Genomic DNA, 13,851 nt, shown 5'->3' with positions numbered 1-13,851 from the left:
TGAAACTGGTAACGGCAGAAATTTCAGTTCAGTCATGTTTTTAAAGCCAGTCGATGTGACTTTTGATTTTGATCTGCTTTTGTTTGCCTTTATAACACTCTCAATAACGTGAGAGATGCTTTCTTCCATTTTTTTTCAGTTGATGATTGTCACCATTATTTAAGCATTTGATTTCTTTAATTGTGATTATTATCTAAACAGCTGCTGTGCAAAATGTTTTGTCTTATCAGTAGCTTTGCTGCTGGTTTGCTGGAGATGAGATAAACAGGTCGATGGTGATTGATGAGAATTGTTTTCCTAACAAGGCAGACACTGAAAATTGAATGAAAATTGACATAGTCTGTTTTCCTGCATTTTCACTTAGTAAAATGTTTGCTCTTTTTTTTTAAGTTGCTCTCACAATCTTCCCCTTTCATTCCATGCTAGGCGCTGTAGAAGTAAAGGTAAAGTTGCTATAGTCTTACCAGACCATAGGGTTGCTCTCTCATTAGAGAAAAATAACTGGTTGTAATTTAAGCTGAGATTCACCATGCCTCAGACAAGGGAAAGGCTGAGAAAGAGAACATTCACGGCAACCTCAGCTGGTGCAGGAATTGAACTCACTTTTGATATCACTCTTTATCACAGACTAGCCACTAGCCAACTGAGTTGAAGCTGAAAAACAAAAATTGTGGATGTAAACCAGTTTTTACTACAACTTTACTACAAAGTATGTTGCGACATTAAATGCCTGAAGAAAAAATGTCACACTGGCACTATCCTCCACCTCTTCCTCTGCTACACTGGCACTATTCCCCACATCTTCCTCCGCTACATTGATGACTGCATTAATGCTGCCTTGTGCTTCCACGAGGAGCTTGAACAGTTCATCAACTTTACTAACACCTTTCACTCCAACCTCAAATTCACCTGGACCATCTCTGATACCTCCCTGTCTCCATCTCTGGTGACCGCCTGGAAATTGACATCTATTTCAAACCCACTGACTCCCACAGCTACCTGGACTACACTTTGTCTCGCCCACCTTCCTGCGAGAATGCGATTCTCCTATTCCCAATTCCTCTGCCTCTGCCACGTCTGCTCCCAAGATGGGGCGTTCCACTCCCACACATTCCAGAAGTCCTGCTATTTCAATGACTGTAACTTTCCCCCTCCAGCGATCGAAAATGCACTCAACCGCATCTCTTGCGTTTCCCGCACCTCTGCCCTCACAACCCCTCCCCCCAACAAAAACAAAGACAGAATTCCCCTTGTCCTCACATATCTCCCCACCAACCTCCGCATCCAACATATCATTCTCCACCACTTTCGCAATCTACAATCCGACCCCACAACCAAAGAGATATTTCTCTCCCCACTCCTATCTGCCTTTCGTAAGGACCACTCTCTCCGCGGCTCCCTCGTCCGCTCCACACTCGCCACTAACCCCACCATCCCTGGCACCTTTCCCAACACCCACAGGAAGTGCTACACCTGCCTCTACACCTCTCCCCCTCACCTCCATTTAATGCACAAAACAAACCTTTCACATTAGACAAGGATTCACCTGCATATCCATCAACTTGGTCAACTGCATCCGCTGCTCCTGATGTGGCCTCCTCTACATCGGTGAGACTAAGTGGAGACTTGCGGACCATTTCGTAGAGCACCTGAGCTCTGTATGCGACAAACAACAACACCTTCCAGTCGTGAACTGTTTTAACTCCCCCTCCCACTCCCTGCGTGACATGTCCATCCTGGGCCTCCCCCAGTGTCACAATTACTCCACTTGCAAACTGGAGGAGCAGCACCTCAAATTCTGCCTCAGGAGCCTACAGCCCAATGGCCTAAACATGGATTTCACTAGTTTCAAAATATCCCCACCCCCAGCCTCATCCCATGCCCAACCCTCCCTCTCATCCCCGCCTCCTTGACCTGACAACCTATCTATCTTCTTTCCCACCTATCTGCCCCTTCCACCTCACTGACCAATCCCCACCATTCCCTACCTGCATTCACCCATCACCATTCCACCTACCTTCCCCACTCCTCCTCTTTATTTATTTCTGAGCTCCCTCCCCATTTCTGAAGAAGGGTCCCGAACGAAAACGCCAGTTTTCCTGCTCCTGTGATGCTGCCTGGCTTGCTGTGTTCCTCCAGCTCCATACTGTGTTATCTCATTCAGCAGAAGAGCTGTTTCAGTCAGTCTGCAGATATGGCACTGACCGAAGTCAGTCAATTGAAAAACATATGTATTTCTGTTGAGATGCAGCATCTGATGTGGCGCAGTTTTCTTTTGACTTTTTGAATGGATTTTATTGCTTGATATTAACCAGGCTGACTATACCAGATACTTAAACAACCACTTGTATTTACCCAGAAGCAGGAAGCAAAGTTATGCAGATGCTGCCATTTGAAATACTGCATATATATGAGTAAGAGTCAGGGGATGGCTGTTACATGAACCATATACTCAAGGGATTAAAATCCATCTTTTCCCATTCGTCTCCACATAGAGTCATAGAGTCATAAAGTAATACAGCATGGAAACAGGCCCTTTGGCCCAAACTGGTCCATGCTGACCATGGTGCCTACTCAGTTAATTCCAATTGCTCGCATTTGGTCCATATCCCTCTAAACCCTTCCTATCTATGTACCTGTCCAAATGTTTTTTAAATGTTGCTATTGTACCTGCCTGAACCACTTTCTCTGGCAGCCCACTTCCATGTATCTCTCTGCATGAAGAAGTTGCCCCTCAGGTTTGTCTTGAAATCTTTCCCCTCTCACCTGAAACCTATGCTCTCTAGTTTTCAATTCCCCACTCCTGGAAATAAGATTATATGCATTCATCCTATCTATACCTCTCAAACATCGAACACAATACAATGGTTCCTCTGCAGATTGAGGATTTGCCAGATCAAAGACCATTCTTGACAATCCCACCCTCAAAACTACATGAAAGGAGTCAAAAAGTATTTTTATTATTTAATTTTCATTTGTAAAATAATAACTTCCAGACACACAGATTAATTTGTACATATTGAATTCAAATTTATCAAATTCATCAAAAACAAAAGCCATATCCAAATTTATACAATTTCATTCAGTTTTAATCACATTCTGGAAAAGGACACTACTTAGCAACAGAACATGCGCTGACTTTGTATTAAAATCCTTAAATAAAACCCTGCTCGTCACTGTTAGAACCAAGTAGCTCATCCAAATCTGCGACTTGAATTATATCATTGTTTGCATCATCATGATCATCTCCATCAACAATCCTGTCAGCATTGGCCTTATAATAATCACTCCTGTCCCATCAAGCACATTTGATATCCTGCAAGTCTTGAATGATTTTATGACAGTCTCCATTCTGATTTCACTCCAGGCTTCTACAGCCCACTCACACTGGACCGGTAGCATCAGAGCACATATGCTACCTCCTTCGGTGAATGTCTTTCTCCTCTGATTTTGCAGTTACTCCACTTTTCTCTCATGTTATCCTTGAAGGACATGTTTATAGAGATATTCATGCTTGAACAAGATTGTTTAGACTATCAGCAATATCACTGTTTTGTGATCTAGCTTCAGGAATAGCTTCTTTGACAGATATGATCTGAGCATGTTTTGTATGAGAAGATTTTTCTTATTTTGTAATATTCCTGGCTGGAAACTGCAATCTTTCCTAAGTCATATTTTCAAGCTTCCCTGATCGATCCATCATTTGTTGTAAATGTGGAATACTGCTCCTTTTGGGAACTGCTGTTTTGGGATGTTTTTTGTCTACAGTATCACCATTGACTTAAGCTATGTCTGGTTGGACAATTCTGGTATTTTCATGATGTATTTTGAAACTTTGTTTTCCCCTGTCATTATATGCTAGGCTTTCTTCTATTTGCACACTTATCGTTAAGCATCTGCCTAAGTTGTGTAGTGAGCCACCTCCAATCTCTATGTCCATCTTTGATATCTTCAATTCTTTAACTGCTGCACGGTGTCAGATCTCCAATCGTAAGACTTTAATTCTGATCTGGACTGTATACCTGCCGTTCCTTCTTCATGCCATATTGTCATATGGCCACGAACAAAAATATAATTGAATATTCTCAAAATTTGAGAAAAATAACTCAATCCAATAGTGAGTCTGGTAGGAACTCTGCACGTACCAATGAGATGGTAACCTTGACAGCCATGAAAAGCTGAACAGATGCCTTCAATAGTGTGCCATTCTACCCTTCTGCAGCACAAGTTTGACTTCAACAGATAGTTGGTGATAAATAGGAAGTGTTTGGATTTTTGGCCGAAAGGTAGGGCTCAACTTATGCAAGAGAGCTATGAAAATTCAGAAATTTTGAGTGAAACGTTAGAAGTTGACTTCTACAAAAGGTCAACTATCACTCATTCCTTTATCACCTTTTGCTGGTGCTGCTTGTTGCTGCTCCTATCAGGAGATCTGCTATCAGGGTATGCCATGCTTTTCTGTTCTGCAACATCCTCACATCCACTGTAATTTGTCTGAAACCACTTTGCAACATCCATCGTTGAAATACACCTATGTCAACCCATCTTTCTGCTGCCATCTACTTTGGACTATGGAAAGTATCTCTGTAGCTCTTGGATTCTTTTATCAAGTCCAAAATTGAACGGAGGGGGAATTATTCATGAATGAAATGAAAAGATCAGAACATGAATTTTGCGGATGAATATTCATTGAAGATCTTAATTACCAATACAGTTCTGCCCGTTTATTTTGACCCCACATAAGTCTGCAACCTGCCTTTGTTTTTCTCTTGGCCTTTGCAATTTCACCTGCAATTTCAATTTTGGCATAGAGGGATAACATGATGAGTCGACAAGCTGTACAATGTCTTCTGTTTGAAACAATCCTACATTTGGATGCCTTTGGTGTTTAATGTTTCAGATAAAAATAACAATTGAAAAAGGACACATCCTATTAGACTGATGTGCACATTGCAGTTTACAGCAGCATATGTTTCAGTAATTGCTGTTGAAAATCATGGCTAACCATGGTAAGAGAAGGAAACTTTCAAAAACTTGATAGAGAGCACAAGATTTTGAAAGAATTCGATGAAGGAAGAACGTGCAAAGAAATCCAAGATGTATCTCATACCAAATATGAGTGGCTGGATAAAGAACGCTGAAAAAATTAAAAGTATGAGATTAGTGAATGGACTACTTACACCAAAAAGATACATAATTTGAGTCTTCACTTGCTGTATCTGCTCATAAAAAATCCTGATTTGAGAAGACGGTCTTCACTTATTGTAATGAAACAGTTAAAGCTGACGTAAGCGTAGCACTAACTAAAGAAGATTTTCTGGAGAAACCTGATAGCTTTGCAAAGAAAATGGATGTTGATGACTTTAGTTCTTGCAATGTCAGGTTTTTGTGGCTGAAATTGTAAAATAGCCTTGTTTACATGTTGCTTTGTGGTGATGATTCATCTGCAAGCACTTCAAATCTGAACATCTGTCATAAGCTTGTTCAGGAACTCATTCAAGAATATAATCACACGGATATCTTTAACGCAGGCCAAACTGCCCTCTTCTGCAAATGCACACCAGATAAAACTTAACATGCAAAGGACAAAGCTGCAGTTGGTGACAAGTAACCACAGATTGGGTGTCACTTCTTGTTTCTCCATACATGTCCAGAATCATAAAACATGAACCATGGTAAAAGCATGGTTTGTCTTTTATCAGCAAGTTCAAAAGTCCAAGGTGCTTAAATCATGTCAACCACTTGCCAGTCAGCTATGAAACAAACCAAAAGTCCTGACATCAACGATTTTTACTTCATGGGTTCAGCAATTTGATTGTTGCATGCAGTTCCAGAAAAGCAAATCTCGTTACTCATTGATAATTGCTCAATGTATCCTAAGGACTTAAAGGCATACAATTGTTTTTTCTCTTCCACCCAATTCACTTCAATTATTCCACCAATGAAGTGAAGTACTGTATAATGTTAGACGCTATGTTAGATGACATAAATTACATGCCTGGAATTTGGTAGAAACTTCGATGTTGTGTTGCTGCAAGCAGTGAACACCTGAAAGAAACCCTGGCATGTCGTAAAGCAGGAAACAAGCCAGAATTGCTTCATATGTGCAATTTTGTTTAAAGCTAATGATATGCCTTTCTCAAAATGAGGATTAGAAAAAGAAACATATTTGATGAGGATGTTGAACACTGAGTCACACCAGTGGATGACAATGCCATTATGGTAACAGTTACAAAAACAGCAGCTCTTGAGAAGGCAGCTGAAGGCAAAAGAAGAAAGTCCACATTTTACCAGTGCTGAAGTGTTTAATAAGTTAGATTCATTGTGAGACTATTTCAACTGGCTACCAAAACAAAGGAAGAAGCATTTGAGTTATTGGACCAACTTTCCAGACTTGCAGAGCACGCTCCTGCTTATTGACTACAACTCCACCTTCAACACCTTAATTCCAAATAAACTCATCTTTAAACACTGAGACCGAGGTCTTGGCATCCCCCTCTGTAACTGGTTCCTCAACTTTCTGACCCATAGACCGCAATCAGTAAGAATAGGCAACAATAGTTCCTCCACCATAATCCCCAACATTGGTGCACCACAAGGCTGCGTACTCAACCCTCTACCAAATGCCTTATACGCCCACAACTGTACAGCTTGGGGTTCACTCCAACCCCATTTACAAATTTGCTGATGTAGAGATCTCAAACAATGACGAGACAGAATAAAGAAAAGAGATAGAGTGCTTAGTGGCTTAGTGTAAAGGCAATAATCTCTGCATCAACATCAGCACAATGAAGGAGCTGGTCATTGACTTAAGGAAGTGGAGTGGAGGGCACGTCCCTGTCTGCATCAACAGTGCTGGGATGGAGATGGTTGAGGGCATCAAGTTCCTGGGAGTGATGATTACCAACAATCTGACATGGTGCACCCATGTTGACCCGATGGTTAAGAAAACACAAGAAAGCTCAAGAAGCTAAGGAAATTTGGCATGTCCACGAAGACTCTTACCAAATTTTATAGATGCACCATAGAAAGCATTCAATCCAGATGCATCACAGTGCGGTATGGCAACTGCTGTTCCCAAAACCGCAAGAAACTACAGAGTGTCATGAACACAACCCAGTCCATCACAAAAATCAGCTTTCCATCCATTGACTCCATCTATACTTCCCGCTGCCTTGGGAAAGCAGCCAACATCGTCAAAGACCCCTCCCATCCCGGTTACACTCTCTTTCACCCCCTTTGGTTGAGCAGAAGATATAAAAGTTTGTGTGCACATACAAACAGATTTGAGAACAGCTTCTTCCCCTCTGTTATTAGACTTCTGAATGGACCTCTCAAATTTTAAATTTAATGTTAATCTTGCTGTTTGTGCTCCTTCTCTGCAGCCATAACATTGTATTCTTCGCTCTGTTCTATTATCCTTATGCACTTTGTATGGTATGGTCTGCCTGTACTGCAGGCAAAACAAAACTTTTCACTGTACTTAGGTACATGTGACAATAATAAATCAAATCAAGAAGAAATAATTACCAAGAATTAAGTGTTAGTTATTACACTGCATTTTAAAAACTTACAGATGATTCTCTATGCGTTTTAGACATTAGCTCAGTTGGCTGGTTTGTAATGCAGAACAATGCCAACAGTGGGTGTTCAGTTCCTGCAGTGGCAGAGGTTACCATGAAGGACTCTCCTTCTTAGCCTCTTTTCTTACCGGAGGTGTGGTGACCCTCAAGTTAAACCAAACCAGTCGTCATTCTCTGAGAGAGCAACCCTATGCTCCAGTTGGACCATGATGACTTTACCTTTCTATTCTGTGTACAGGTATTCTGGTTTTAAAATGTTTGCTGATAGAAGGGTGGTTGATTATGGGCTGTTCTACAAATAAAAACAAATTTTAGGATTTTGCCATTCTTATTTTTGTTTTTAAAGTAAAACTTTAATTACATACATAAAGCATGTGGTCCACCACCATCTTGAAATAGCAATGTTGACAAAGTTTACATAGGCTCATAAGTGTCAACATGAACAGGTAATCCTGGTAATTCAGTAGTTGAATCACAGGAGAATATTGGATCAAATAGACAGTTGTTTTCAAATGGTAGACTTTAATGTGTAGGTGTTAATCTCTGCTTTCTTAACAAATTGTTTAATGAGATTAATTGATATTCCAATTGCTGATTGGGTTTGTAAACTTAGGTGAGTTGGCCAGGGTTTGCTTTACCACTATGAAATTCTCAGTCTTGTCTCGAAAACAAAGTCACAAGGTGATAGGTTCATGTCTCATTACAGGTGTTGAGCACATAATTTAGGCTGGATCCACAGTAAATACTAAGGGAATGCTGCGTTGCTGCAGGTTCTGTGATTCAGATGAGACATTAAATTGAGGCCCAATCCTCTACCGTTAAAAAGTAGATATGGTGCTGTTTGAAAAACAAGAGGATGAGGTGTCCTGATATTCATCCGTTAATCAACACTATTAAAATGGATTAGCTCGCTTTCACTGTTTGTTTTTTCAGTGCCTGTGAAGCACTTTGGCATTTCCCAAGGATGAATGGAAGTTCACTTTCTTTCTACAATAACAAACTCAGGGCTGTTGTTGCAATCATATGAAGTATAGAATTGACATGAAAGTTAACTACCACTTGCTAACTAATTTACTTTTAGAAATTTTCAGATACTTTCCTAAGAAACTATTGGTAGAAATGTGAACATTCAGTACATACTAAGCAAGTGACAAGGAGGATCGATGAGAGTAGTGCAGTGGATGTTGTCTCCATGGATTTTAGTGAGACATTTGACAAGATCCCAAAAAACAGACTGGTCAAAAAAGTAAAAGCCCATGGGATACAGGTTAATGTGTCAAAAAGGATCCAAAGTTGGCTTAGTAACAGGAAACAAAGAGTAATGATTGATGGCTGCCTTGCGAATGGAAAGCTATTTCAGGTGGTGTTCCACAGGGCTTGGTGTTAGGACCCCTGCTGTTTGTTTTGTACATGAATGATTTGGACTTGCATGTGGGGGACACAATTGGGAGATTTGCAGACAACACAAAATGTTACAGATGGGTTCGTGGAGTGGATAGGAGAGTGACAGGTGGAGTGATAAATGTGAGGCAATGCAGTTAGGGAGGTCAAACAGTAGAATGGAATACTCAGTAAATGGGAATATACTGGGAGGTGCAGATGAAGTGAGAGATCTTGCTATAAAGTGTACAGGACCCTAAAGATAGCACTACAGGTAGATAAAGTCGTAAAGAAGGCTTATGGAATGCTTTTCTTCATTTGCAGAGGTATAGAATACAAAAGTAGTGATATAATGATGAAATTGTATCTGACAATGGTGAGGCCACAACCAGAATATTGTTTGAAGTTCTGGTCACCATATTATAAAAAAGACGTAATTGCTCTGGAGAGGGTGCACAGAAGATTTACTAGAATGTTGCCACGGCTGGAGAATTGTAGCTTGGAGGAGAGATTGGAGAGGTTAGGGTTATTTTCCTTGGAACAGAGAAGGCTGAGGGGTGACATGATTGAGGGACACAAAATTGTGAGGAGTAGAGATAGAGTAGACAGGAAGGATTGGTTTCTCTTGGTAGAGAGATCAAAAATCAGGGGTCATTGATTCAAGGTAAGTGGCCGAACAATTAGAGAGGGCATGAGGAAAACATTTATTACGCAGAGGGTGGTGGGTGTCTGGAATTTGCAGTCTGCTTTGGTGGTGGAGGCAGATTCCCTAAATTCTTTTGAAACAAAGCTAGTTCTGCACTTTAAGTGCTGTAAGCTGCAGACCTATGGGCCGTGTGCAGGAAGATGGGATCAGAAAGTGTATCTGGGTGTCTTTGTTTTGGCATGAACAAGATGGGCCAGATGACCTCCTTCTGGGCTGTATCATTTCTATGATTCTGTGGTTTTTTACACTTTTCTTTCTTCCTCCTACCAGTTGGTTACATTTTTTAAAAACCTCACATTATATTTTTGACTCTGGATGTGCACCCATAGATTGAGGCAGCAATTTCAAAGGAGCATTCTGTAATGAGGTGTGCATTTTGGGGTTATAGAATAAAGGGTTAATTATATTGTTATTCTGCAAATAATTACTGTGTGGTACTTAAAGAGTGATTGTCGTCTCTTACCATCTTTTGTATATAGTTATGTAAGGCTATTAATTTTTTTTATTAATACATTAATTTCACCCCCTATTTGCTACCCCAACTTTGCCCTGTCCTCAAGGAATGACCATTGCTAATGGTAGATCATAACTGATTGACAGAGACTATTTTGCAGTACCTTTGAAGAATTATATTCACCACATCAGCTGAAATGAGCTAGAGATCTGAATCGGTAAATTCTGCAATTATTGTGAAGACATCTGTTATTTTGAATACATCTACTGTTAGCATTTTACTTTCAATTTACTAGTCCAAGGCCCTGCTCTGCATTTTTTCTACATTAATGTGACTGCTTTATCTGTTCACCATGTTAATTCAGCATAATTTATACATAATAAATAGGGCTAAGTGAGTGCTGATTTAAGCTCTAAACTTGCTTAAGGGTAACAGTGACATGTTGACAGAACATCTGTCAAGGACATTAATGTGGCTGCTAGAATACAAGCCATTGCTAATAAAAACATCAGAGCAAATATGCTGGATTTTTGCTTTCTCTTCCCATTACTATCCTTTGATACCATTTTCCTCCTATTCCTGACATAATGCCGTGTTGAGCACCATTGCTGGCAAATTTCTGGATTCCTGTCAGTGGTATGACCTGATCATGTGTAGGAAGTGTGTAATCATTTTAGTTTAACTTTGTTGTCCAGCTTTCTCTCCAACATTGAGCTACCCCTCGACACTTGCTGTTGACATCTTGACTGAGATCACAAACCCTCTGTTTGGAAAACCATGAGCATGAATCAGGCTGCTATGATCTGTGAATATTATTAGTGTATCAGTTGTGAGTCTGATACACTAACATGGTTGTTCAGAAGCTTGTGGGGAGATGATGGCCTAGTGGTATTATTGCTGGACTATTAATCCAGAGACCCAGATAGTGTTCTGGGGACCTGGGTTCGAATCCTGCCACGGCAGATAGTGGAATTTGAATTCAATAAAGTATCTGGAATTAAGAATCTAATGATGACCATGAATCCATTATTGATTGTCGGAAAAACCCATCTGGTTCACTAATGTCCTTTAGGGAAGGAAAATGCCATCCTTACCTAGTCTGGCCTACATGTAACTCCAGACCCACAGCAATGTGGTTGACTCTCAACTGCCCTCAGGGTAATAAATTCTGCCTGGCTTGTGATGCCCTCATCCCGTAATGAATAAAGAAAAAAACTTTAATTCAACCACACATCATAACAAAATGATTGCTCGCAGCTCCAAATATTTATGGATAAAATGTGTCATCTTTGTTAGATCTTTTCAATTTCCAAACCCAATTCATTAGTAATGGGGCCGTCCATAATTAACATCATTCTTGCAGTTATTCATCTTTATGTTGTGTTGAAGAATGATCACAATTAGACAAAACATTATAGTTCATTTGATTTAACAATAGAAAAATGCACAAATTACAGGTAGAATAGAAGGAAAGATTTGCATGTGTGCAGTGCAGTTCATGTCTCCAGGATGTCCAAACAGATTTTTACAATTAGTGAATCGGTCCTGAAGTGCACATATTGTTAGTGTTATCAAGTAAGGGTAAATTAGAGGTAGAAAGGCAATATTATGCTTTGCTATAGGTGACACACAATCTGTAATCAATGAAGACTACCTGTTACAGTACATTTGGTGAAACAGGTCCACCATATTAGGTGGATGTAAAAGATCCCGTGATACTATTTTGGTAAAGAGCAGGGAGATGTGGCCCCAGGGTCTTAGCCAGTATTTTATCCCACAGTCAACATCACTCATTGTTGATAGTGGTCACTGGTCATTACTACATTGCATTTTCTTATGGGAGCTTGCTGTGTGCAATTTGGCTGCTGTGTTTCCTGCATTATAACAGTGGCTATGCTTTCAAAGTATTTTGTTAGCTGTGAAACACATGAGTTGCTGTGAGATAACAAGGTGTAGAGCTGGATGAACACAGCAGGCCAAGCAGCATCGGAGGAGCAGGAAAGCTGACATTTCGGGCCTAGACCCTTCTTCAGAAATGGGGGAGGGGAAGGGGGTCCTGAAATAAATAGGGAGAGAGGGGGAGGCAGATAGAAGATGGATAGAGGAGACAGACAGGTCAAAGAGGCGGGGATGGAGCCAGTAAAGGTGAGTGTAGGTGGGGAGTTAGGGAGGAGATAGGTCAGTCCAGGGAGGATGGACAGGTCAAGGGGGCGGGATGAGGTTAGTAGGTAGGAGATGGGAGTGGGGCTTGAGGTGGGAGGAGGGGATAGGTGGGAGGAAGGACAGGTTAGGGAGGCGGGGACAAGCTGGGCTGGTTTTGGGATGCGGTTGGGCGGGTAGATTTTGAAGCTTGTGAAGTCCACATTGATACCATTGGGCTGCAGGGTTCCCAAGCGGAATATGAGGTGCTGTTCCTGCAACCTTCGGGTGGCATCGTTGTGGCACTGCAGGAGGCCCAGGACGGACATGTTGTCTGAGGAATGGGAGGGGGAGTTGAAATGGTTCGCGACTGGGAGGTGCAGTTGTTTAGTGCGAACCGAGCGTAAGTGTTCTGCAAAGTAGTCCCCAAGCCTCCGCTTGGTTTCCCCGATGTAGAGTAGGCCACAACGGGAACAGCGGATGCAGTATACCGCATTAGCAGATGTGCAGGTGAACATCTGCTTGATGTGGAAAGTCTTCTTGGGACCTGGGATGGGGGTGAGGGGGGAGGTGTAGGGGCAGGTGTAGCACTTCCTGCGGTTGCAGGGAAAAGTGCCGGGTGTGGTGGGGCTGGAGGGGAGTGTGGAGCGGACAAGGGAGTCCCAGAGAGAGCGGTCCCTCCGGAAAGCAGATAAGGGTGGGGAGGGAAAAATGTCTTCGGCGGTGGGGTCCAATTGCAGATGGCGGAAGTGTCGGAGGATGATGTGTTGGTTCCGGAGTTGGTGGGGTGGTATGTGTGGATGAGGGGGATTCTGTTTTGGTTGTTATTGCGGGGAGGGGGTGTGAGGGATGAGTTGCGGGAAATGCGGGTGACATGGTCGAGGGCGTTCTCGACCACTGAGGGGGTGAGTTGCGGTCCTTGAAAAACGAGGACATCTGAGATGTACGGGAGTGGAATTCTTCATCCTGGGAGCAGATGCGGAGGAGGCGAAGGAATTGGGAATAGGGGATGGCATTTTTGCAGGAAGGTGGGTGGGCGGAGGTGTATTCTCGGTAGCTGTGGAGTCGGTGGGCTTGAAATGGATATCGGTTTCCAGGTGGTTGGCAGAGATGAGGAGAGAGAGGTATCAGAGATGGTCCAGGTGAACTTAAGGTTGGGGTGGAAGGTGTTGGTGAAGTGGATGAACTGTTCGAGCTCCTCGTGGGAGCACGAGGCGGCGCCGATACAGTCATCAGTGTAGCGGAGGAAGAGGTGGGAGTTAGGGCCAGCCTAGCTACGGAGGAGGGATTGTTCCACGTAACCTACAAAGAGGCAGGCATAGCTTGGACCCATGCGGGTACCCATGGCCACCCCCTTTGTCTGTAGGAAGTGGGAGGAATTGAAAGAGAAGTTGTTGAGGGTGAGGACGTTTTCGGCTAAGCAGATGAGGGTGTCAGTGGAGGGGGACTGGTTGGGCCTGCAGGACAGGAAGAAGCGGAGGGCCTTTAGGCCATCTGCATGGGGAATGCAGGTGTATAGGGACTGGATGTCCATGGTAAAGATGAGGTGTTGGGGACCGGGGAATTGGAAATTTTGGAGGAGGTGGAGG

At 42.3% G+C, this 13,851-nt stretch overlaps 1 protein-coding gene across 1 annotated transcript in view; it reads left to right on the top strand.

Annotated features, from left to right (window-relative positions):
* LOC109920489 (ADP-ribose glycohydrolase MACROD1-like) overlaps nt 1-13,851 on the top strand; it is an 891,059-nt gene that overhangs the window by 93,919 nt on the left and 783,289 nt on the right. The gene's annotated exons all lie outside the window — the stretch shown is intronic.

The sequence above is a fragment of the Rhincodon typus genome, chromosome 43, assembly GCF_021869965.1.
Source record: "Rhincodon typus isolate 14 chromosome 43, sRhiTyp1.1, whole genome shotgun sequence".
Taxonomy (NCBI): domain Eukaryota; kingdom Metazoa; phylum Chordata; class Chondrichthyes; order Orectolobiformes; family Rhincodontidae; genus Rhincodon; species Rhincodon typus.
This window is presented reverse-complemented; position numbering and strand designations above follow the sequence as displayed.